Source organism: Podarcis liolepis (assembly GCF_965112155.1).
Source record: "Podarcis liolepis genome assembly, chromosome: 17".
NCBI lineage: Eukaryota > Metazoa > Chordata > Lepidosauria > Squamata > Lacertidae > Podarcis > Podarcis liolepis.
Window position 1 is genome coordinate 7,571,902 of NC_139571.1, and position 23,858 is coordinate 7,595,759.

The 23,858-nt window shown below is 48.0% G+C and overlaps 1 long non-coding RNA gene across 2 annotated transcripts; it reads left to right on the forward strand.

The window, feature by feature from the left end:
• Positions 1 to 2,716: 2,716 nt before the first annotated feature.
• On the forward strand, positions 2,717 to 23,204 carry LOC310696661. 2 transcript variants are annotated; one of them, XR_014520680.1, is made up of 3 exons: positions 2,717 to 3,040; positions 13,362 to 13,485; positions 19,654 to 23,204. It is a non-coding gene; the product is annotated as an uncharacterized lncRNA (long non-coding RNA). The 2 variants fall into 2 exon arrangements; XR_014520681.1 differs by lacking the exon at positions 2,717 to 3,040 and adding an exon at positions 11,697 to 12,998.
• Positions 23,205 to 23,858: the final 654 nt, after the last annotated feature.

Sequence of the window (23,858 nt, forward strand, 5' to 3'; positions counted from 1 at the left end):
CAAAGGCTTCAGGGATCTTTGAGGCTGGCGGTGGGGGAAAGCAGCACTTCCCCCCACCGCCAGCCCCACAAGCTGGGGGGCAGCGGCAAGGCCTGCTCTTGAACGCACCTTGAACGCACCTTGTTTTTGAGGGGGAGAACAAAAAAAAAAAATTCCCCTATTCTCCCCCCCCCCATGATCCGGTGTGTCCTATGGTCCGGTGCGTCAAATAGAGCGAAAAGTACGGTAAATCCCCAAAACTGCAACACCAAGCAGACTTTCTTGGAAGGACATCCCATTGAAATCCAAGGATATACAGTACTTCCATGGATTTCAGTGGGACTGAGGCTCTATTACATCATGTGCTGTGCACAATCACTTGTGCCACACACTGCCACCACTTTTCACTTTCTTCACGTCCCTCACCAGAACCCACTTTTTGCTGCATTCTGTGTTATAACCCTGTTGTCAAAGTTTAGAAATTGTAAGCTCCTCAGGGCAGGGACCTGTACTCTTGGACTCTGTAATAAAATATCGTGGGCACAGAAGGGCCCTGACATTTTTTTATTTTTTATGTAGAAAGCAGCATCAAGGAGAGTCAGCTGAGATGTGGAGAAGCAGCAAAGGCAGCTACCTTTAACCCTTCTCCACCCACCCTTTCCTTGCTCCGAATCACAAACCCCTCGACCTGCAGGGCTTTCAATGGAGGATAGCTGAATTCCTTCTACGAGTTCCTTCCTCCCTGGGTGGCTGCTCATTGCAGTGCAAGGTGAGGAGAAAATCATTATGGCAACAGAGCAATATCTATCAGTATTCATGGGTTAATCAGCCACCCAGGCAGAGCGGAGCCTGACCCAGAGCACTAATCCCATTTAATAATTTGACAGGGCGGAGGCTGCTTTGAGAGCCGTCATCTGCCCAGGAGCAAGGGAAGAGAAGCCAGTGCTTTCGCTCTCCCACAAGAGGACCTCTGGCTCCTTCTCTTCTGGTTGAGATAGGCGGGAAATGAGTGGAGGAGAGAGCCTTGTGGTGGTTCTGGTGCTGTGGAACCACCGAAGTGTTGTTTGAGAAGCCTGAGGAACAACCCAACTCATGATTCCAACCAGATTCTTCCTCATCTAAGGCCCCATCTCCACAATACAGTGGTACCTTGGGTTACATACGCTTCAGGTTACATACGCTTCAGGTGACAGACTCCGCTAACCCAGAAATAGTGCTTCAGGTTAAGAACTTTGCTTCAGGATGAGAACAGAAATTGTGCTCCGGCGGTGCGTTGGCAGCAGGAGGCCCCATTAGCTAAAGTGGTGCTTCAGGTTAAGAACAGTTTCAAGTTAAGTACAGACCTCCAGAACAAATTAAGTACTTAACCCGAGGTACCACTGTACTTTAAATAGTTGTAGTTTCCCCCAAAGGATCATGGGAAGTGTAGCTTTTTAAGTAGGGTTGCCATATTTCAAAAAGTGAATATCCAGGTACAAAAGTTGTTGTTGCTGCTGCTGCTGGCAAAATCGCCAAAAGAAAACAAATTGAAGTTTTTGAGCTATTTTTAAGGAGAAGTGACAAAAACGACACTGCCGACATCCAGATTTCCCTGGACATTTTATGGGTTTCTGCCCGGACACTGCTTCCGGCTTCAATATTCCAGCTATGTCCGGACATATGGCAACCCTATTGTTAAGGGTGTGGAGAGTTGTTAGGATATTTCCTCATTCCCCTCAGGCAGCCGTAATTCCCAGAGTTATGGGACTGATTGTTAAACCACTCTGGGAATTTTAATTTTCTGAGGAGAATCCTAAAGAATAACTGCACAATAAAAAATAGCACACATGTATTAAAGTGACCTGGCTTTCTGCTCCCATCCCCCCCCAAAAATCCTGGGGGAAATCAGAATTCTTGGTGATTTCTAAGCCCCGGAACAGAACTACAATTCCCAGAGTTCCCTGGGGAGAAGCAATTATACATTTCTAGTTAGCGGGATCCCATAACACAATTTTTGACAACAGACAAATGGTTGTTGCTCCACAAAAAAATAAATATATGGGGGCTTACAAAGATACACAATGGGGGTCAGCACAAAGAAGGCCCTGTTCCTGTCACTGCAGAGGCAGCAGAACCCTGACACCAGATGAGGAATCCCTCTGCAAACAGCTGCAAACAGGAACGGCTTCATTTTTTCTGCAATGCTCTGTGCTAGCTGGTAAATCCTTTGGTATCTCGGGTGATGAAAGTGACTCGTACAACTGCCAGGTAATTATTGTCATTACAATAATCTGCAATGATCAAGGACGTATCTGCACTGATGGTGCTTATTAGAAGGACGTGCATAACCCATGATCGGTTCTAGACTGATTCCTCGTTGGGTTGTGAGCTAAAGGAATCCAGCAGAAGACACCCCCGGGGCGGAAACCAAACAACCCACCTAACGTGCTTTTAGTGCCCAAGGGAAGCCCTTCTCCGTTCTGCCCCAGCTTGTTAATGGATTAAACAGGCAAGTGGGACTCTGGCCAAGCAAAAAGCAACTTGTCAGTTTCCACCCTTTAATTACGCGAAGGTGAAAGAGGCTCTGGTATGGAATCAGACGGGTTTTTGCATGCACCAGCCCAAGAGGCTCTTGCCCAACCGCCAAACAGAGGAGCAGGTCAGAGAACTCAGAGTTCCCGTGTCCTCCACCTGTGCCGAGGTAGTAAGGACAAGAGGTGGGTCGCTTTGACCAGGCTGGAGAGGGTGGGGAGATGCATTAGCCAGGAAGGGAAGTCACTTGAGATGCAGCCATTCACAAGAGCAGGCTCTACAAGGGCATGCATCTCTCCAGTCCCCGAATGGACATCCAAGAGACTCCTAGACAGGGACTCTGCAGAGGTGTCCCTGGTGTCCTGCTCACTGCACCATCATCTTGTGGGCTCGCCAGAAGAGGGAGGCGTTGTACACCATGCCCAGAGCATGGTCTGCAGCTTCTAGTGAAATGTTTGCCAGGTGACAGAAAGGAGCCAATAAGGTTGTATCTGGTTCCACAATGCTTCAGCTTCTGGCCTGGATATTGTTGACAGATGTGAGAATATGTGTAAGTACAGTGGTGCCCCGCAAGACGAATGCCTCGCAAGACGGAAAACTCGCTAGACGAAAGAGTTTTCCGTTTTGGAGGTGCTTCGCAAAACGAATTTCCTATGGGCTTGCTTCACAAGACAACAATGTCTTGCGAGTTCCTGCTGGTTCCCCCCCCCCTTTTTCTAAGCCGCTAAGCCGCTTATCAGCTGATCTGATCAGCAGATAAGCCGCTAAAAGCCGCTAATAGCTCTAATCCGCTAATCCTTCAATGGGCTTGCTTCGCAAGACAAAAAAACCGCTAGACAAAGAGAATCACAGAACGGATTCTTTTCGTCTTGCGAGGCACCACTGTAGCTATTTCTGCCATCTATGCTGTGGTAGGGTTGCCATACAGTGGTACCTCTGGTTAAGAACTTAATTAATTCCGGAGGTCTGTTCTTAACCTGAAACTGTTCTTAACCTGAGGTACCACTTTAGCTAATGGGGCCTCCTGCTGCCACCACAACGCCGCCACGGCGCAATTTCGGTTCTCTTCCTGAAGCAAAGTTCTTAACCTGAGGTACTATTTCTGGGTTAGCGAAGTCTGTAACCTGAAGCATCTGTAACCTGAAGTGTCTGTAACCTGAGATATTACTGTATTTCAAAAAGTGGAAATCCGAACACAAAAGTTGTTGCGTTGGGGTGTTTTTTTTAGAGTTGCCATATTTCAAAAAGTAAAAACCAGGACACCTCAAAAATTGTTTACTGTTTTTTTTAGGGAACCATCAAAATTGTTGAGATTCCTTTAGGAAATCCCCAAAGTTGTTGAGCTTTCTTTTTAACTTTTTGTTTCTGGAAATTCACCAGAATCTACACTTGCAAGACAGGTGTAATGTGTATGGGTTGCTTGTGCGTAAGTTGCCGCCTCTCCAAGCTTTGTTGCCTTGCTAAACCTTTCAGTCTGGGCAGCCCTTCACTTTGTGGCTGCCTCAGTCGATAGCAGAATCCGTCAGTGGGCGTTTCTTAAATCTTTTCCAACATAAAAGTTGTTTGACACCCAGTCTCCTCCTACTCTCTCTGCGCGGAAGTCTTCTGCGCAGGGTGGGTGTGGGTAATGGAGGACCCGTGCTCTCCCCGCTGGTGTCCGTAAAGAGTCCTTGGGCCCTCTCGCCGATTCCCCCATCAGCCCCTCTATATCCCTGGTGTTGCGCTGATTTGCTTCCCCATCTGCGGAGCTGCCTCTCTCCCTGCTGGGCCCTTCTCCAGCATCATTTGAGAGCCTTCCCTCCACCTCTAGCTCCGATGTCAGTTCCCTGACAACAGGGTTGCCATACGTCCAGATTTTCCCAAGTGGCGGTGGCAAGGGAGACCCTGTTCCTTCTCCATGGCCTCTCCATGGCCGCTACAGCCGGCCTCTTCCCTTGGGCAACTCAGAGCCCCTGCTGGAGAGCGAGCGAGGAGGAAGAGGAGAGAGGTGCCTCTGCCTAGTGTGACATACTGGGTCTGAAGGGCAGGCAGAGGTCAGGGGAGGGAAGAAAGGGGGAGCGGAGCACAAGGAGTCTTCTTCTTCTTCTTCTTCTTCTTCTTATTATTATTATTATTATTATTATTATGGGCAAATTGTGTGTCCGTGTCTATCCTGCCCCCTTCTAAAATTTATTTATTGGTGTGTGTTTTTCTTTTTGTAAATCTACCAAAGAATTAAAAAAAATCAGAATTACAGGGTTTTCTCAGTATGGTGGAGGGCTTGTGTGCTGTGTCCCCTTAGTGTCCTGATGATTCCACCCATTGGTAGAAAATGCTCTGAGGGAGGGGACAAAAAAATGAGGGGCCAAAGGGGGTAAGTTGGGAGCGGAGTGCGAAATACAGTCGTACCTCGGAAGTCAAACAGAATCCGTTCGACTTCCAAAACATTCAGAAACCAAAATGCGGCTTCCAATTGGCTGCAGGAAGCTCCTGCAGCCAATCGGAAGCAGCGTTGGACGTTCGGGTTCCAAAGAATGTTCGCAAACCAAAAAACTCGCTTCCAGGTTTGCAGTGTTCGGGAGCCAAAACGTTCGACTCGCAAGGCGTTCGGGATCCAAGGTACGACTGCACCCCTATTTTCATCTGAGGAATATTGGAGGGTATGATGGTCCAGGGTCTCTGAGGCCTCCTGGCCTTAATGCATGCAGTGTTCTGCCTGGAACTGGCAGGGCTTTTTAAAAATAAAAAATAAAAAAATCAGATGCTCCTATTACCAGCTCTCTGATGCTACTGCAGCCTGCTCTGAATTGCCAGCTTTTCTGGGCAAGGATCCTGTTTTTGAACGGTATCCATCATAAGGGAGCCCTGCTCTCTTTGCTACTGGAATACTAGCATCCGTTGCCAGATCTTTCCATGGGGAGAGTGACGTGGTGATGAAAACATAGGCCTGCCTGGGCCTCCTGGATTCCACGCGCAGTGCCAGCCTGGAAGGGGCATCACGTGGGGCAGTTTTCTTGAGGCTGTTAGAAGTACGCAGCAGCTCCAGCACGGGCCCAAGAGATCTTTTTTTCCACCTAAACATTGTTAGGTGAGCTTCCCCAGGTCTCCCCTATCTGATTTTCATTTTACCTCATCTTTACATATATCATAATTTTTAACCATTTTTTTTATCTCACTTACTTTTACCATAAAAAACTTCACATTTTATCCCTTACAAGTAATACTGTTTTAAAATACCCTATCTTCTACTTCTAACTCTACAGCCTATATCCACTTCCAAAGCTATTCTAAGATTTAGATCTTAACATATTTTTTCAAATATTCTTTAAACTTCTTCCAATCTTCTTCCACCGTCTCTTCTCTCTGGTCTCAGCACTGGCCCAAGAGATCTAGCCTCACGGGGTGGGAAATCCAAATGGCAGCACACACACACAAAACAACACACACAACAACACACACACACACACACACACACACACACAGTCAACCTGGAGGTGCTCTGTAGAATGAATGAATGACTGAATCTTTATTTGCGTCAATTATATAAAATACATTTTAGGGTTTTGATCAATAGTCAAATAGTGAATCTTATTCTAATCACCCCAGCTAAAAGCCTTGCCCAATAGACCATAGGTTTGGTTGGGTAGAGCCCCCTGAGGTGTGTGGAACATTTGGGAAAGGGCTCAAAGGGTATGTTCACATGACTCCTTGCAGGGCCGGCCCACCCCTGAGGCAAGGTGAGGCAAGTGCATCGGGTGGCAGGATTCACAGGGGCGGCAGAGGGGGCAGCTCCCCCCCCCCAGTTAAGTAAAACAATAGAAATACTTAACTAACTGATCAATCACATAGGTTCTGCCCCCCCCCCAACAAAAAGCGCTGCCCCCCCAAATCCTGGCTACGCCCATACTTTGACACCATGTGTGCCTGCACAATCGCACATCTTTCAGATGTGCAGTAATCATTCGTTGCCTGTACAGTGGTACCTCGGGTTAAGTACTTAATTCGTTCCAGAGGTCCGTTCTTAACCTGAAACTGTTCTTAACCTGAAGCACCACTTTAACTAATGGGGCCTCCTCCTGCTGCTGCGCCACCGGAGCACGATTTCTGTTCTCATCCTGAAGCAAAGATCTTAACCCGAGGTACTATTTCTGGGTTAGCGGAGTCTGTAACCTGAAGCGTATGTAACCTGAAGCGTATGTCACCCGAGGTACCACTGTATTTCTAACTCAACCTTCAGGTCTCAAGGTGGAATAGAATATTGTCCCAATATTACAATGGAGGCAATACAAATAAGATCACAGCTCATTACATATACACCAAAGCCAGTGGGTAAAATGCTGCAGTTTAAAAGTACAAAATGCTGTAGTTTAAAAGCACAAAGTCTTTAAAAAACAAAACCCAGAGCAGACTAGCTCATATCTAACATGCTGCAAATGCCCGGATGAGCAACTTAACAAGCAAGTCGGCTTTTAGTTTGCGCCGAAATGAAAAGAGCTGACATTCTTCTGGTGTTTCCTTTTGTGTGGTTTTAGGAGGGGTCAGAAACGTCTCGTTCTATCATTCTCTCTCTCTCTCTCTCTCTCTCTCTCTCTCTCTCTCTCCCTTTCTTGAGACAAGGTTTCTGGATCAGGGCTCACCAATAGGCCATGCGGCATCAATATAGTCATGGATGCTGAGCTGAGAGTTCTGCGTTGCAGGGGGTTGGACTAAATCTCCCTCAGCATCCCTTTCAACTCTACAGTTCTGTGATTCTGATCAGACCTCTGGGTGATCTGCTGTATAACAGACATTTGGTGCTGCTTAGTGAGGTGGGCTTGGGCCAGGGTGATGGTGCAGAAGGAATAATAATAATAATAATAATAATAATAATAATAATAATAATGTATTTATACCCCGCCCATCTGGCTGGGTCAGTGGCGTAGCGTGGGGGGTGCAGGGGGGGCCGGCCGCACCGGGCGCAACATCTGGGGGTTAGGGTTAGGGGGCGCAAATCCACAGGTTAGGGGGCGCAAATCCACGGGTTAGGGGGAGCAAATTACTTGCCTTGCCCCGGGTGCTGACAACCCATGCTACACCACTGGGCTGGGTTTCACCAGCCACTCTCGGCAGCTTCCAACAGAACACTAAAATACAAAAGATGTTGAGAAGCAACTCCAAATAATAGAATCATAGAACTGTAGAGTTGGAAGGGACCCCGAGGGTCATTTAGTCCAACCCCCTGCAATGCAGGAATCTCAGCTCAAGTACCCATGGCAGATAGCCATCCAACCTCTCCTCAATCCAGAATGCGGCAGCTAGACTGGTGACTGGGAGCGGCCGCCGAGACCATATTACACCGGTCCTGAAAGATCTTCATTGGCTCCCAGTACGTTTCCAAGCACAATTCAAAGTGTTAGTGCTGACCTTTAAAGCCCTAAGCGGCCTCAGTCCTGTATACCTGAAGGAGTTTCTCCACCCCCATCGTCCAGCCCAAACACTGAGGTCCAGCGCCAAGGGCCTTCTGGCGGTTCCCTCATTGTGAGAAGTGAGGTTACAGGGAACCAGGCAGAGGGCCTTCTCAGTAGTGGCGCCTGCCCTGTGGAACGCCCTCCTATCAGATGTCAAGGAAATAAGCAACTATTTTACTTTAGGAGACAACTGAAGGCGGCCCTGCTTAGGGAAGTTTTGAATGTTTGATGCTGTTTTGTTTTTAATATTCGGTTGGAAGCCGCCCAGAGTGGCTGGGGTAACCCAGCCGGATGGTGGGGTATTAATAATAATAATTGTTATGTTATGTACTGAAGTTCTCACCCTGGGCCAGCAGGGGGATACTGTAGATAGTTATGCAAATAAGGGATTGAAAGTGACATTCAGTGATTGGATAGTTTTAGAAAATTGTTGCAGTTACGTTGTACTGGAGCTCTATATAAGCAGGCTGACTGAACCCTTCAGTTCAGTTCTGGCCTGTGAATAAGCAAGAGCTGTTTGAAGAATCGCTGTGTCGTCTGATATGTTCACCCACAGCTTAATAATAATAATAATAATAATAATAATAATAATAATAATAATAATAACCTCTAAGAGAGTCCGATACACTGTCAGAAAACTCTTCCTGAAGTTTAATCAGAATCTCCTTTCTTGCAACTTTCAAATGCAAAACATTTGGAAAAAAAGCAGCACTCTGAAGTCTCTCAGGCCTCACCCCTTTGGACTGGAAAATGGCTCCATTTCAAAGTGACTTGTAGAAGGAAACTTCCTGGTGGATTGTGCTCTGATCTGCCTGCTGCTGCCCTTGATGGTGCCCCAAGCCTGCTGTCTCCGGTAGTTGACTTGCTAAGCATGTCTAATCCTGGTGCACCATGGAGGAAAATATGCTGATCGCTTGGCCCAACCCACAAAACAACAAGTGGGAACTGCAGAATCGGAGCATAATCCACGTTTGGCCATATTGGTCTTGTACACACCATACATTTGAAGCGCCTGTGACTTTCCCCCAAAGAATCCTGGAGATTTTAATTTGCTAAGGGTGCTGGGAATTGTAGCTCTGTAAGAAGTAAACTACAATTCCCAGGATTTTTTTTGGGGGGGGGGATATCACGTGCTTTAAATGTATTGAGTGTACACAGGCATTGTTCAACACACCATGCAAGCGAGTACCCTGTTCTGCACGGTGTTGCTGGTTGTGTTTCTGGCATGGGTGCTGCTAATGTGTCAAACTTGCAGCCTTATGTACTTATTTGCATGTTTTAAACAGATTTTTAAGCAGGGGTCAGCAACCTTTTTCAGCTGTGGGCCGGTCCACCGTCCCTCAGACCATGTGGTGGACTGGACTATATTTTTTTTGGGGGGGGATGAACAAATTCCTATGCCCCACAAATAACTCAGAGATGCATTTTAAATAAAAGTACACATTCTACTCATGTAAAAACACGCTGATTCCCGGACAGTCTGCGGACCGGATTGGAAAGGCGATTGGGCCACATCCGGACCCTGGGCCTTAGGTTGCTTACCCCTGGTCTATAGTTTTAGTTCTATCCATGTTTTAATTTTTTTTTAATGGTTGTTTCTTCTACTGTATGTTTTTAGTGATTTTCATTTTTATCTGCAAGCCGCTCTCTCTCTCTCTCTCTCTCTCTCTATTATAAATACATAATGGGTGCATGCGCTGGGAGGCAGGACTCTTGGGTTCCCTCTCTGCAGCTCAGCACTCTTTGTGGAACAAGCTTCGCCACGCTCACATACACTGCGGTAATGGGGAGAAAGTTTGTGCGGTACGTTATTAAAGGGATTAAGCTAATTCCTTAAGATATAAGCAGCCATATGTGGTCAATTAGGTAATAATGAGCAGCGGAATGAGACACACACCCAGGAACATCTCCACCCAGTCATTCTCTGTTGACTTCCTGGAGCAAGGAGGAGCATCTTCTCAGGTCCCATCAGCCCGTGTGGCTGGGGCAAAGCCTGGAATCCAGGGAGCCTGGGATGTGGGGCGGGTAGGGAGTTTGTTTGCTTTGTCACTGCGGGGTATGGGGAATCTCCCTCTCCCTCTCTCTCTCTCCATTCTGTTTTCTGTTGCCCAGTGACACAGTGTTTGTTAATCCTTCAAAAGGGCTGCCGTGTGTGGGTGACTCACAGCGGCATGAGTCACAAGAAACAGAACCATCTCGCCTGGCTGGCAGCCAGCTACAGGCCTCGCCAGCCAGCAGCCCAGCCTCCCCCTGCTGCTCTCAGAGTGCGCTGCTTTGGGTTCCCACCCCGGTTTCTAAAAAATCAGCTGGGGCTCAGCGTTTGGCTAGCACTTTATGGGACTGGCCCTCTGGGGTCCAGCGGGTCTTGAGGACCAAGGCTGTGTACGTTTAGCACACATTTCCCCCGCAAAAGAACAACGAGAACCATAGTTTGCCCCTCGCCGTACCACAATTCCTGACACAATTACACTACAGCCCCTAGGATTCTTTGGGGGGACAGAGCGGGAGCGGAACAGATTTCTGCAGCAGTGGAACAGATAGAAATCTGTTCTAGGCAGCTGCACAAAGGCCAGCGCAGAGGCTGAACTAACGTCAAGTGAGAATCATACAGGCTGCAGTTCCTTAGGTCAGTAATTACCAAAATGTGAGCCCCAAGGAGCCACAAGACAAAGAAGGTTGTCCATCACATCTCTGTGTGGTTTGGCCTCTCCTTCCAATCACCCTATGCTGAGGGCAGGTCTTTCTGTTGCGTCTCTGCAGAGAGTGTGATTACCGTATTTTTTGCCCTATAGGACGCACTTTTCCCCCTCCCAAAATGAAGGGGAAATCTAGGTGCGTCCTATGGGGCGAATGCAGGCTTTTGCTGAAGCTTGGAGAGCAAGAGGGGTCGGTGCGCACCGACCCCTCTCGCCCTCCAGGCTTCAGGAAGACATCCGCAGCCTAGGCAGCCCTACGGGAGGTCCGGCAGGGATGTCTAGGCTGCGGATAGCAGCCTGCCGCCCAGCGCGAGGGGCGCCCTGAAGCAGAGTGCCCCCTGCACCAGGCAGACATCCACAGCGTGGGGAGCCTTGCAGGAGTTCCCCGCAAGGCTCCCCACGCTGCGGATAGCAGCCTGCTGCCCAGCGTGAGGGGCGCCCTGAAGCAGAGCGCCCCCGCGCCAGGCAGACATCTGCAGCGTGGGGAGCCTTGCAGGAGTTCCCCGCAAGGCTCCCCACGCTGCGGATAGCAGCCTGCCGCCTGGCGGGCAGGCGGGGCGCCCTGAAGCAGAGCGCCCCCCGCGCCAGGCAGACATCCGCAGCGTGGGGAGCCTTGCAGGAGTTCCTCGCAGGGCTCCCCACGCTGCGGATAGCAGCCTGCCGCCCGGCGGGCGGGGCGACCTGAAGCAGAGCGCCCCCCGCGCCAGGCAGACATGGGCCAGCCCCACAAGCTCGGGGGACAGCAGGGAGGCGCAGCGCCGCCATCCCGCTGTTCCTCGACCTGGTTCGGTTTCCCCGACCTGCTTTTGGGGGGAAAATAAAGGAAAAATTTTTTTCCTTTATTTCCCCCCCAAAAAACTAGGTGCGTCCTATGGGACGGAGCGTCCTATGGGACGAAAAATATGGTAGATTGTTCAGCCATTCCATACCCTCCTACATTTCTCCAATGAAAATAGGGACATCCCATTCCATAATGATAATTTTACTATTTATACTCCCACACATCTTACTGGTTTGCCCCAGCCACTCTTGGCGCCTTCCAATGTATATAAAAACATAATAAAGCATTAAACATTTTAAAACTTCCCTATACAGTGGTACCTCGGGTTAAGTACTTAATTCGTTCCAGAGGTCCATACTTAACCTGAAACTGTTCTTAACCTGAAGCACCACTTTAGCTAATGGGGCCTCCTGCTGCTGCCGCGCCGCTGGAGCACGATTTCTGTTCTCATCCTGAAGCAAAGTTCTTAACCTGAAGCACTATTTCTGGGTTAGCGGAGTCTGTAACCTGAAGCGTATGTAACCTGAAGCGTATGTAACCCGAGGTACCACTGTACAGGATTGCCTTCAGGCAGCTCGGGGGTCGGATAATGCCACACCCTCCATCATTTCTCCAATGAAAATAAGGAAAAGTGGGACATTCCTGGATCAAATCAGAAACTGGGACGGCTTCTCTAAATCAGTGACGTCCCTGGAAAATAGGGACACTTGGAGGGTCTGCAATTCTTTCCTCTCATATGGAACTTTACTGGAAAATGTGCATGGATTTTGCATGTGGTTTTTTCCACGTGTGTGGAAGACAGACTACACTGGAGTCAGCCTCAGGTTTGGCCTGTCCAAATTATGCCCCTCATCTATTAACCAAGGAGCCATGCGTCCTTACTTGCAGTGGCACAACTTATTTTCAGCCTATCTGGAGTGGAATTTGATGCGACAGAAAGCATGGGCCTGATTGCCACGTCCTCATTCTTTCTACACTTATCCTTTCAAGCAAAAGGGGCTCTCTAACCCAACAAAAACTTTAAGGTGCACCATGATTTATTTTTTTTGCTTTTGCAGCAGCATGGCTACCCCTCTTGATATCCCACTATTCTCAACAACACAGAAATATTTTGCAACATAAAGCCCATGGCATCGTAAGGCATGCTTTACCATAGCCTGATCGATATCCTCCAGGAGGAGACTTATCTGGTACCCCAGCCTAAGTTCACAGCAGTCACCTGGGCATCCAGAGACAGAGATGGGGCCAGAAGCCTAGGCTGACTACTTCCAGGCCACATGGAGCAGTGGGAGCTACATGTTACAAGAAACATATTTTTTTCCTAACCATTATGCCCTGTATGGAGCAACGAAGCTGTCCAGTCTAGCTTCAAGGCTCTTTCTGACTCACAAGTCCCTTCTGTCCAATTCATCAGCTTCCTGCGGAAGCCTGTTATTGCTTCCAGGCTTGTCCTTTGTTTGAAAAATATTTGGGATACGAAGCGTCCCGTTTGTGCTGGGCCTGTACAGAGTTCCCTGCCATGTCTTTCCGGGCCTAAATGAAGACTGGGGTTTCCTGGGGTAGCCCACTGCCGTAGGGAGAACTGAATGCAAGTGGTGAATGGAGGTAAACAAGAAGGGGGCCCCTGTATGAGCGAAGCAGCTGATGGGAGCCACGGGATGCAGCGTGGTGATTCACACCCTGGAAAGGCCCTGGGCGGCAGCTGAGTCGGGGGGGGGGGGGACTGCCTTTGTAGAGCTGGACTGGACCTGGCATGCAAACAGCAAGCACAGCACAGCTTCATGCCTCTCTGTCTCTTGCACACATCTTCAGTGGCGTAGCGTGGGTTGTCAGCACCCGGGGCAAGGCAAGTAATTTGCGCCCCCTAACCCGTGGATTTGCACCCCCTAACCCCCAGATGTTGCGCCCAGTGAGGCCGGCCCCCCCCTGCACCCCCACGCTACGCCACTGCACATCTTGCCATCCCAGGAGTGTTGAGTGTTCCTGTTGTCATGTGCACAGGAGTGTGTTGTGTGCCTTCCCTGAAGCTTGTCCGTCTATCCCAGACCGAAGCGTATTTTATCCCTGATCAAGAGTTCTCTAACTGTATCCGGTGTGTGAACCACCTGCCCTTCCAGGACCCCCAGTTCAGCTGCATGGGCTGCTGCTGGCACTGGGTCCCCCATGGGAAGACATGGTCTGTGGGGAGGAGGGAAGCCCGCCTGGTGGTGAGTCAGGCCCCAGCAATGCGCCAGTGAGTCACCGGCAGGGTGGGGCCATGGTGACAGTATTCCCGCTCAGTCTCGGCACACACAAAGGCTCTTTGATGAAGCCTGTGCTAGGTCACGTCCTCTGGGGCCAGTCCTGCCTCGTCATGGGTTCTCGGCTTCCCAGTTCTTCTTGGCCACAGAGATTTCCAAGGAAGGAGAGCACCGGAGATCACAATGAGCATAACCTCGCCACACCTTGTTCATCCGACACCTGCACACGCTCCACAAGATCACATCCTTCCAACCCCTGTTAACTGATCTGGAATGACAACAGTGCCCTGCATCGTGACTCAGAACAACTCAAGAGAATGAGGAAAACAGCCTTGCCCAGCCACTTTGACAGTGCTGGGTTAAACCCTGTGGAGGCCCCTAGGCAGTCGAAATCTCAGGGGCCCCCTCGTGCACGTGATCTAGTGGGATAACATTGAACCAAGAAAGGTTGGTTGTGATTTTCTTTCAACAATATTCAATATTATTTTGATCCATTGCTGCAGAGTCCCTAAAAGGCATGGGGCCCAAAGGTCAGTGCCTCCTCTGCCTATTTGGTAATCTGGAACGGCACTTCGAGGCCACTTCACATTCTATATTTTTAGGCCTACACTTGAGATAGTTAAAATGTACATCCCGCATATAGTGCTTCCAGACAACCTGTTCATTGAGCCTGATATGCTTTCAGGAAGATTAGATGGCATTGGCTTTGGGATTATCATTCATTCTGAGTTGTCTGAAGGGAGCTTAGATGACATTGTGCCAACCAAAGCAAGCGTTATCCCACACTCTTTGGTGCATTTCCCTGTTACTTACCTTATTGCAGAAAGTCTGAAATTTGAGGAAGTGTGTTCGTTGTGCAAGACCTCCCAATCAGCTATAATTGTGTGAGCTGAATTTTCTGGTTATGTGACTGAATCCCACCCAAAATGAGCAACCGTCTGGAAGCGCCCAAAACGTAAAGGGACCATACAGCCAATAAGTGCTTGTGAACACCTGCGCCATTCAAGTACGCCTGTTAACTGTGCACTCCAGGTTCAAACCAGATCTGACAGCAGCAGGTGCAACTCAGAGTCTGCTGAATTTTTATAAACAGGGCAGGGGTATTAAATGCAAAGTATGCTAGGAGACACAAACAGAACCCTTTTCACCCACTATTTTAGCCTCTCTGTTAGTTACCAATCAACTATTTATTTTCTCCCCATTGTATTGGGGAGAAGTGCTTTACAGAAATGTGTATAACAGGCAAAATTGCATACACAAACGTGTATATTAGGAGAAATTTGCACTAAAATGCTGGTGAATTTTCATGAGGACAAAAACATTTTCACACACAGATGTGGAAATGTAGAGAGCTGAACTTAAGCCTGGAAAAATTAGAAAGTGAGATAAACCAAAATTGAAACGTTTCCCCATCCCTAAGCACAGGGATAAATTAAAGCACTGGCAACAAAACTACTTCCTACGAAGATCCGAATTCTTGCAATAAGGAAAGTGATGGGGAAATAGACGGGAAAGAGTGGGATGACACTTGCAAGGTCATCTAACCCCCCTGTAAACAAATCAAAATGAATGTTCATTAAACAGCCAGCACCATCGAATTCCCCTGCAAACGAATTAAGACGTGTGCTCAATAAGCAGGTGGCCTGGAAGCTCTGCGAGAGAAAGAAAGCTCTCCATTTGAAATTTCTCTGCCTCCAGGCATCAATAGATGGAGGGATGTCCCTGGATGTCAGGGACTCTTTGGAGGATGAGAGCATCACAGCTGGGAGAGGAAGTGACTGCACTGTGCAGGGCTCACATATTTATTCATTAATCGGTTTCTCCTGCTGCCTGGTTCAGGATTCAGATGGTGGTGTCGTATGATCTTCCCTGTTCATTCTCTTCCCCTGTTGCTCCCCCTGCTGCTCAGCGGAGAACAAAACAATAGAGCGAAATGTCTCCCATTTCCTCTTGCTGCCACCCCAAACACCTTAGGAGTACAGTGGTACCTCGGTTTTTGAGCATCTCGAAAGCCGAATGTTTTGGAACCCGAACACCAAAAACCCGGAACTGCTTCGGTTTTTGAACGCACCTTGGAAGTCGAATGGCATCTGCTATGTTTTCTTTTTCTTTTTTCTCCATTGACTTTGCTGGCCGCCCTTTGCATCTTGGTTGTCAAACGTTTCGGAAGTTGAACAGCCTTGCGGAATGGATTAGCTTCGACAACCGAGGTGTCACTGTATTGCTATGGGCTCCGGCAATTGGTTTCAAGACAGCCATGTGAGATGTTAAAACTCAATTCAATCACATGATAGCCCTGGGTGTATGACGCTTTCAGTATCTAATGTCTGCCTGTGAGATCACCTGAGGGCAATAGCTGTCGATGGGAAGAATTAAGGACGCTCAAGCAAGGCAAAGTCTCTGCTCTCAAACAATGGTTTGAATCAACCACCCTGTTTGCTCAGGTTGCTGCTGCAGCTGCTGACGAAGACAGAGTGATACATTTTCTCAGCATTTTTGCCTAAGGGCATATCTACACTAAGCACAGTTTTATACCAGCTTAATAGCCATGGCTCCTTCCTCCACCCACGCTCCCACAAAATACTGGGAAATCTAATGGTGAGGCAACCAGTCAGATAGCCGTCTGAATCCAACAACTGGATGGTTCTCCATCACAGATCCCTAACCTCCCATCGTGGAACTACAATTCCCAGGGTTCACTGGGCAAAGATGTGCCCTAAATTATTCCACAGCCCTGTAATGAACGTTCTAGCAATCGTAATGCTCAGTTCCAGGGGCACGGTTAAGATGTGGCCCCAGGGCCCCAAGCCTGGCGCACTTTGTAACAGGTTGCAGGTCTTTCACAATACCAGCACCCCCAAAAGACTTAAATAAATACAACTTTGTGCTTAGGAGAGCACAGTGTGAAGTGCGTTGCTGCTAAGAGGTCAGCCACCATCATAATTTCCCAGATGCATCTGCACATATAAATTAGCATGTGCACATGTTGTGCGCATTTGCACGATGGGCCTGTGCCCCAAGTGTTTTAAGTGCAGAATGCAATCCAAAAGTGTGCCCAATCTGAGTATAATCTGGTGGCTAAATTGCACGCAAACATGTGTATCTGAAGAAGTGTGCATGCACACGAAAGCTCATACCAAGAACTAACTTAGTTGGTCTTTAAGGTGCTACTGGAAGGAATTTTTTTATTTTGACTATGGCAGACCAACACGGCTACCTATCTGTAACTGGAACTATGGAAGGCACCACATTGAGCCGCATGAAATGGAAGTCCATTGGTATCTGAAGAAGTGTGCATGCACACGAAAGCTCATACCAAGAACTAACTTAGTTGGTCTTTAAGGTGCTACTGGAAGGAATTTTTTTATTTTGACTATGTGTATTACTGTTCTGGTGGCTGCTTCTTCCAGGGAAACACAGCATGAGAAGAGGTGATTTGGTGTGATAACATAGAGAAGGGTTGAGCTTTTTCTTTTGCAAAATTTCAAAAAGAAGATGTTTTGAGCTATTTTTAAAGAAATTCGCCAAAAAATCAACACTTCCAACATGGGTTGCTGTACATATGGGTTTTTACAGACATGTTTATCAGAGATTCTGCCAGAGCGCTATTTCCGAAGGGTGAATCCCAGATATGTCCAGGAAATTGCAGGCGTATGGCAGCCCTAACCTTCTTTCCGTCGCTGCTTTTCCTCCACAGGTTGCTAGATGTGAGTTTACTCTTACAAAGATGCCTCTGCCACTCTGCAGGGAGGGGCTGTGGGAGGGGAAGCAGTCTTTGGAGTTGTAATAACACACCTGTCCTTAATGTATCGTGACTACAGGGGCCCTGTAGTCTGCCCCAGCCAGAATCTACAGAGACACTGTAAGCAAGAGAGCCCGGGTCACGCCTCTCAGATCTTGTAGCGCAGCCTCTTCAGGAAGCAAACAATTACATTTGTGTTGTCCCACTGTGCAACCTATCGGCTTAGAGAGGAAGCATGCGAAACACGGACTTTATTTTGCAAAACAGGGAAGCGAGCTCCATGAGACATTGTGAGACTGGCACACTGCAAGAGGCAGGCAGAAAAACTTGCCATCTGTGGCCTTTTAGCTACGCTGCCCGGACCCTGTCCGTATGCCTGGTGGCACAGGTTGTCCTCACCTTTGGCATCACTCGGCTGCCTTCTTGGCGCCTAGTTCCCCCTGCGTAATTGGATTCCTTGAATGGCTGGGAAAAAGGCCCAGCCTTAGCTGCAAGGGCTGGGGGAGGTGATGGGCAGGAAACTCCCTTTGAGGGTGAGTCAGAAGGGAGGTATCATATCTGATGGACCAAGCCTTGCAGGTGGCAGAAAGGAGGCGGCCCTGCGAAGATCAGAGGTGCAAGGGATCTCAACACAGACCAACGCCTTTGCAGTACCAGGAATCCCTGGAGGCCACTTCTGCTTGCAACAGCCTCTCTCACATAGGCCAGCAGCATGCAGTTCCTATTGCCGTGATGCCTTTTCATACTTGGCTTGGTTTGAGCTCCAGAGGAATTATAAGGGGCTTCCCTGTCCTCGTTCCCCCATCAAGGTAATCTGGGATCAGCCTGTTGTAAACAAAAAATTGCCCTTTTCCAAGAGCCCATATAGTGTTGTTACATAGGTCCCCTATTGGTAGGAGACAATAACAGAGGCCAACCAGAGAATATTGAGAAGCAAAGCAGCTAGTAAGCCTGATCTTTATTGATCTGTTGCAACAGGGTGCGCTCCTCACCCGCAGGAGAGGAGAAGGAACCCAGAAAAATGGTGTGCAAGGCCTAATAAAGACTTTTGAAATTCCCACCCTGTAGATCAAGACCACCCCCAGAAACATCATACATACATCACAGAAGGGGTGTAACCCAAGACCAACCCTCAGATACATCATACCTACATCACAGAAAAGGCGGTCTAAACAGAAATTTGAATGTTGTTTTTCTCCTGTCGTTGTTTATCTCCTGTCTGGCAGGTTACCTGATTGGATTGCCTGGGGAGCCTGGCCAATCTTTTGTAATGATAAATACTTAGTTCCTGGGCCATGTCACAGGCTCACACCCTATTCAAACACAGACATACCCTTAAGACAGGATTTGTGAAGGAAAAGACAATGGGGAGGCTTTTCCACTTTGACCTTGCAGAGAAAACATTTGCTCAGTTTAGGAATCAAAATGGCTTCAGGTCGGTCTTCCTGTGCTGATCTATGTACGTGCGGTTATGAACATTACCATATATCTAAGACCTCAAAATTCCTATCACAAGCTGTATATCATACCTTCCAACATTTGTCCAATGAAAATAGGAACGTCCCATTCCATAATGATAATTATTTATACTACACACATCTTACTGGGTTGCCCAGCCACTCTGGGCAGCTTCCAACATATATAAAAACATTAAACATTAAAAAAACAACCTTCCCTATACAGGATTGCCTTCAGATGGTTTGGGGGTTGGATAACTCTGTTCCCTCCAACATTTCTCCAGTGAAAATAGGGGCGTCCTAAGGAAAAGTGGGACATTCTGGGATCAAATCAGAAACTGGGACGGCTTCTCTAAATCAAGGACGTCCCTGGAAAATAGGGACACTTGCAGGGTCTGGTATATCTGATGTTTTAAGTCCTAAGGAAGATTGCTAGGGAATCACTCTCATGCTGGAACAGAAGTACAACACAGTCCACAGTGGACCCCTGAAGGAAGGAGCACAAAGAATTCCCTCCCCACGTAGTACAGTATCTCTGAATTCATTTCCTTCTCTAATCCAGTTTCTGTTGGTGTGTCTAATAACCACTTCCCTCTGTGCACCAAATCATGGAACGCATAGGTTCCTACAACTACTTTCTCTAATTCTAATATGTGATTGCTACTTTTACATTTGCTTCTGAGCTCCTGCTCCTGCTGTATTAAATTCAGCTTGAAGCTGGGATCACGTTGTGGAGACTGGAAGCTGAGCAACAATTTCCATGCATTCCCTAAGGACATTTCTTCTTTCTTTTTCTTTTTCTTTTCAAAAATGTTGCATAGGGTCCACATGTCTTCCTTCTGTGTTGCACTTCTGCTCCCAGCCCTGGATGTGCTCTCTTTTGTGCTGGAGAAAACCTAATAAAAGACCGTTCATTGTGGGTGCCACGTAGAAAGGAAATTGTCCACAACTTGATTAGCAACAAGCAGCACAAGTTTTAATACTCACACTTATCTGCAGACTCTTCTGTTTTGTTTTTAAGAAATGTAATCATTTATTCCATTTGCCTCTTCCTTTTCCCAAGGTACATTGCCTTGGGCATTAATTTTGATGAAAAGGAAATCCAGACCTAAAAAAAACTCAGAACAGAGTAGTGATCAAAGAAGGAATTTATTGCAGCTGCAGAGAAGCTTACACATTTACATTGGCTCAAACTGATAGGTAAGAAGTTTTGATCTACAGATTGGAAAACAAACACATTTCCCCCCCTGAAACAAATAAAAGGTAGAGTCCCACATGCAATCCACATTGACAAAACTGAATATAGTTGAACTCGGACCTGGAAATAGTAAGGTAAGTCCAGATAACTGTTGGATCTGAGCTAGGTCCATTTCAAAACTAGTACACTGCTGCAAGATGATTCAAATTTACTGGGTTATTTCTCGACATTTGACAAAATAATCCAGTTCCCTGTATTTACTTAGGAGATCAGCCTGGCTCTAGCCATCTGCCAGAGCCCTTGCTCTTGACTTTGCAGCCGGCCCTTTCCAGTCTTCAGAACTTTCAACTTAGGTGCCAAGGCCCAGAGAAGCCGCTCTGGAGGCCCTCAAAGAAGCAGCAATTGAAGCTGTCAGCAGAGGCAGTGAGAAAATAAGACCCATGAGGAAGGTCCACTGAGCATCCAGGGAAGAAGTTATGAAGAGCACCAAAAGAGTGGCAGCAGAAGCCATTTATTTGTGCGGTACCTACAATGCATAACTTACGTCACATTGAGCAAAGCAGGGAGATGTGCTCTAACTAATAAGAATCCTATAGAGCAAAAGCACAAAGGGGCTATACTCCTGAGCTTTGAGTGCCAGATTCTAGCCAACAACTAATAAGAAGAGCATGACTCTTGCATCATGCTCTCTTGGGGAAGTTGCTTGAAGCAGTGCAAGAAATGATTTTCTGAGAATTTTTATTTTATTTATTGGATTTATTTACCTAGCCTAAATTGCCTTACGGCAGCCTCCCCCAACCGGGTGGCCTCCAGATTTTGTCGGACCTACAACTCCCAAAAACCCTGTCCATTGGTCATCCTGGCTGAGGCTGATGGGAGTTGTAGTCCAAAATATATGGAGGCTCCCAGGTTCAGAAAGGCTGCCTTATGGGATGCTAAGCTAGATGGTCCATTGCGTTGACCTAGTATGTCATCTGTTATTGTGCTCTGCCACCAATTAAGGGCCTTCTCAGGCAGAGGGCGCAGCCAATGAAGGTGGTCTATGCCCTTTGCAAGAGAATTTTGGGAAAGGGGCCACTATGTCACCTGTTAGCAAACCCTCCATGTGTCCCTATTTTCCAGGGACGTCCCTGATTTAGAGAAGCCATCCCGGTTTCTGATTTGATCCTGGAATGTCCCACTTTTCCTTAGGCTGTCCCTCTTTTCATTGGAGAAATGTTGGATGGTATGGAGTTATCTGACCCCTGAGCCGTCTGAAGGCAGTCCTGTATAGGGAAGGTTTTTTTTAATGTTTAATGTTTTATTGTGTTCTTATAAATGTTGGAAGGTGCCCAGGTGGCTGGGGCAAACCAGTATGATGTGTGGGGGATATAAATAGTAAAATTATCATTATGGAATGGGATGTCCCTATTTTCATTGCAGAAATATTGGAAGGTATGCCTGTGAGTGGCCCCTCTGTGAACAAGCCAAGAAGGAATAGAGACTTCCCACTATGGGGGAGCATGAGAAGAGTCACTCACAAGAACGCTTGCTGCTTACAGGACCAAGCCTGGAGCCTTTCACCCAAACCTGAGGTTTTCAACCGTTTTCAGTCCATGGCTCCCTTGACCAACTACATTCTTTCTGCAGCACCCCTGTGGGGCTCAGGAGCCCAGTTATGTCACCCCTTGCCTCTCACCCTTTTTCAAACACTCTCCCTTGTGGAGGGTTCCCTCAGCCTCCTCTCCTCTCGCCATTCCTTGGGAGTCCTCAGGGCAACCGCTGTTGCCGCCCATGGTCCCTGAGCTGCACCCCCTGCCCCAAAGAGAGGTGTCTCCTCACACTGCCCCACAGGGGCCTGGTGTTGGGATGTGTCCAGGGAGACGGGGTTATTTGGCAGGCCCCCAGTTGGCTCCAGCCACCGGCCAGCAGCCAGGAGAACTCTGGTTCTCGGAATAGCATCTATCAGCGACTCAAGTCTCAGAAGCCTTCAGAGACTGAGCATGCTCTAATCAGCAGAGTGAATAACTTTTCACAACAGACGTGGCGGACAGAGGCATATGTAAGCATATTTACAGGTGTTTATTCAGCAGGTGGCGCTGTGGGTTAAACCACAGAGCCTAGGGCTTGCTGATCAGAAGGTTGGCGGTTTGAATCCCTGTGATGGGGTGAGCTCCCGTTGCTCGGTCCCTGCTCCTGCCAACCTAGCAGTTCGAAAGCACATCAAAGTGCAAGTACATAAATAGGTACCGCTCTGGCAGGAAGGTAAACGGCATTTCCGTGCGCTGCTCTGGTTCACCAAAGCGGCTTAGTCATGCTGGCCACATGACCCGGAAGCTTTACGCCAGCTCCTTCAGCCAATAAAACGAGATGAGCACCGCAACCCCAGAGTCGGTCACGACTGGACCTAATGGTCAGGGGTCCCTTTACCCTTTACCTTTATTCAGCATCAGGAACAATGTCTGCTTCTCTTCGTGTCCAAGCAAACAGCAGTATAGCAAAAGCAATATACAACAGAAGTTCCCAGCAAACTGTGTTGGAAGTAAACAGACATGTGACATACAATAATCCACACATGTGTTCTAAAGGTGGAATGGAACTATATCCTAACACCTGGGACTTGTCTGTCCATTCCCAACAGCAAGGGCTGGTGGACTGGCTGGCTGGGCTCCTTCGCCCACTTGCTTGCTTGCTTACTCCGAGGCTTCCTCAGCTCCTGGCAACCAGCACCCTCTGGCCAGCTCCAGAGGCACCATTCGCCTGGGGAGCTTGTAGCCAGAGCTGCTGCAACAAACAGCTGTGGAAGCCTTTGGGAGGAAGAGTCATGAGAGGGCATCAGAAGAGGGAGGGAAGGAAAGAGGGACAGAGGCCAGCGTTGCCCACTGTACCTCTGACCATCATTCAAGGCACCCCAGGGTGCCATAGCACACTGGTTGAAAACCACTGCCCTACACAGCACCGACACAATCCAGGCACGGCAAGGGAGCGTGTGCTTGCTTCTAGTCTGCTTGAGACAGGAAGTAGAAAAGTGTTGGGAGGACTGAGTGAAAGGCAGGTGTCAAATGCCTCAGGAATGTTCCAGCAAACCTGCCAAAGAACCTTTGGCACTCCCTTGCTCCGGCCTTCCCTGTCACACTTTCCCTCTCCCTCCTTTCACAGAGAAAAGATGGTGCCTATTTTGTTCCCCCAAGGCAAAACGGGTCCTGTGTTTGAAAACACCTTTCTCCACTTGCAGGCTACAGCCAAGACTTTGAGGCGCAACAGAAGTGGGGGAATGATTGCGGGTAGATGAGAGAAAAACAAAGGACAATGGGGATGAGTGGGGAAAGAAATGGTGGGCGAATCACTCCCAATAAAAAAAAAAACGAGGAAAATTGTTCAGGTTTCATTTGTGCTTGTTGCATTAGCCAGATACCCACAAAATGGAGAGAATGGCCACTCTGAGGTCCCTTTGGACCCCTCAATAAAATATTTGAGGGGGCCTGATCCCCCAATGTTGGCATTGCCATTCAAATGGTGTGTGTGCGACGTGTCTTGTGGTCTATTTATTGTGTGGGCTGGGGCTTGCCTGCCCTCCCTATTTTATTCAAGTTGGCACCCCTGACTCAAATTATCCTTGGAGGTCTTCTGGTGGCCTCCTCTGTTGTGGTGTCCTGGTTAGAGGACTCTCTCCTTAAGGAGGCTTACTCTTTTCAGAGCCAAACATCGACTTTTAAGTTTCCCAGGCTTTTAACATCTGAGACATCTTCTTTTTGAAGTCTCATTATTTTATTGCTGTTTTAATTCTGCTCTTTTATTGTTTGGTGTTTTAATGTTTTTTGTTCTTTTTAATGATCTTCTTGTTGTACC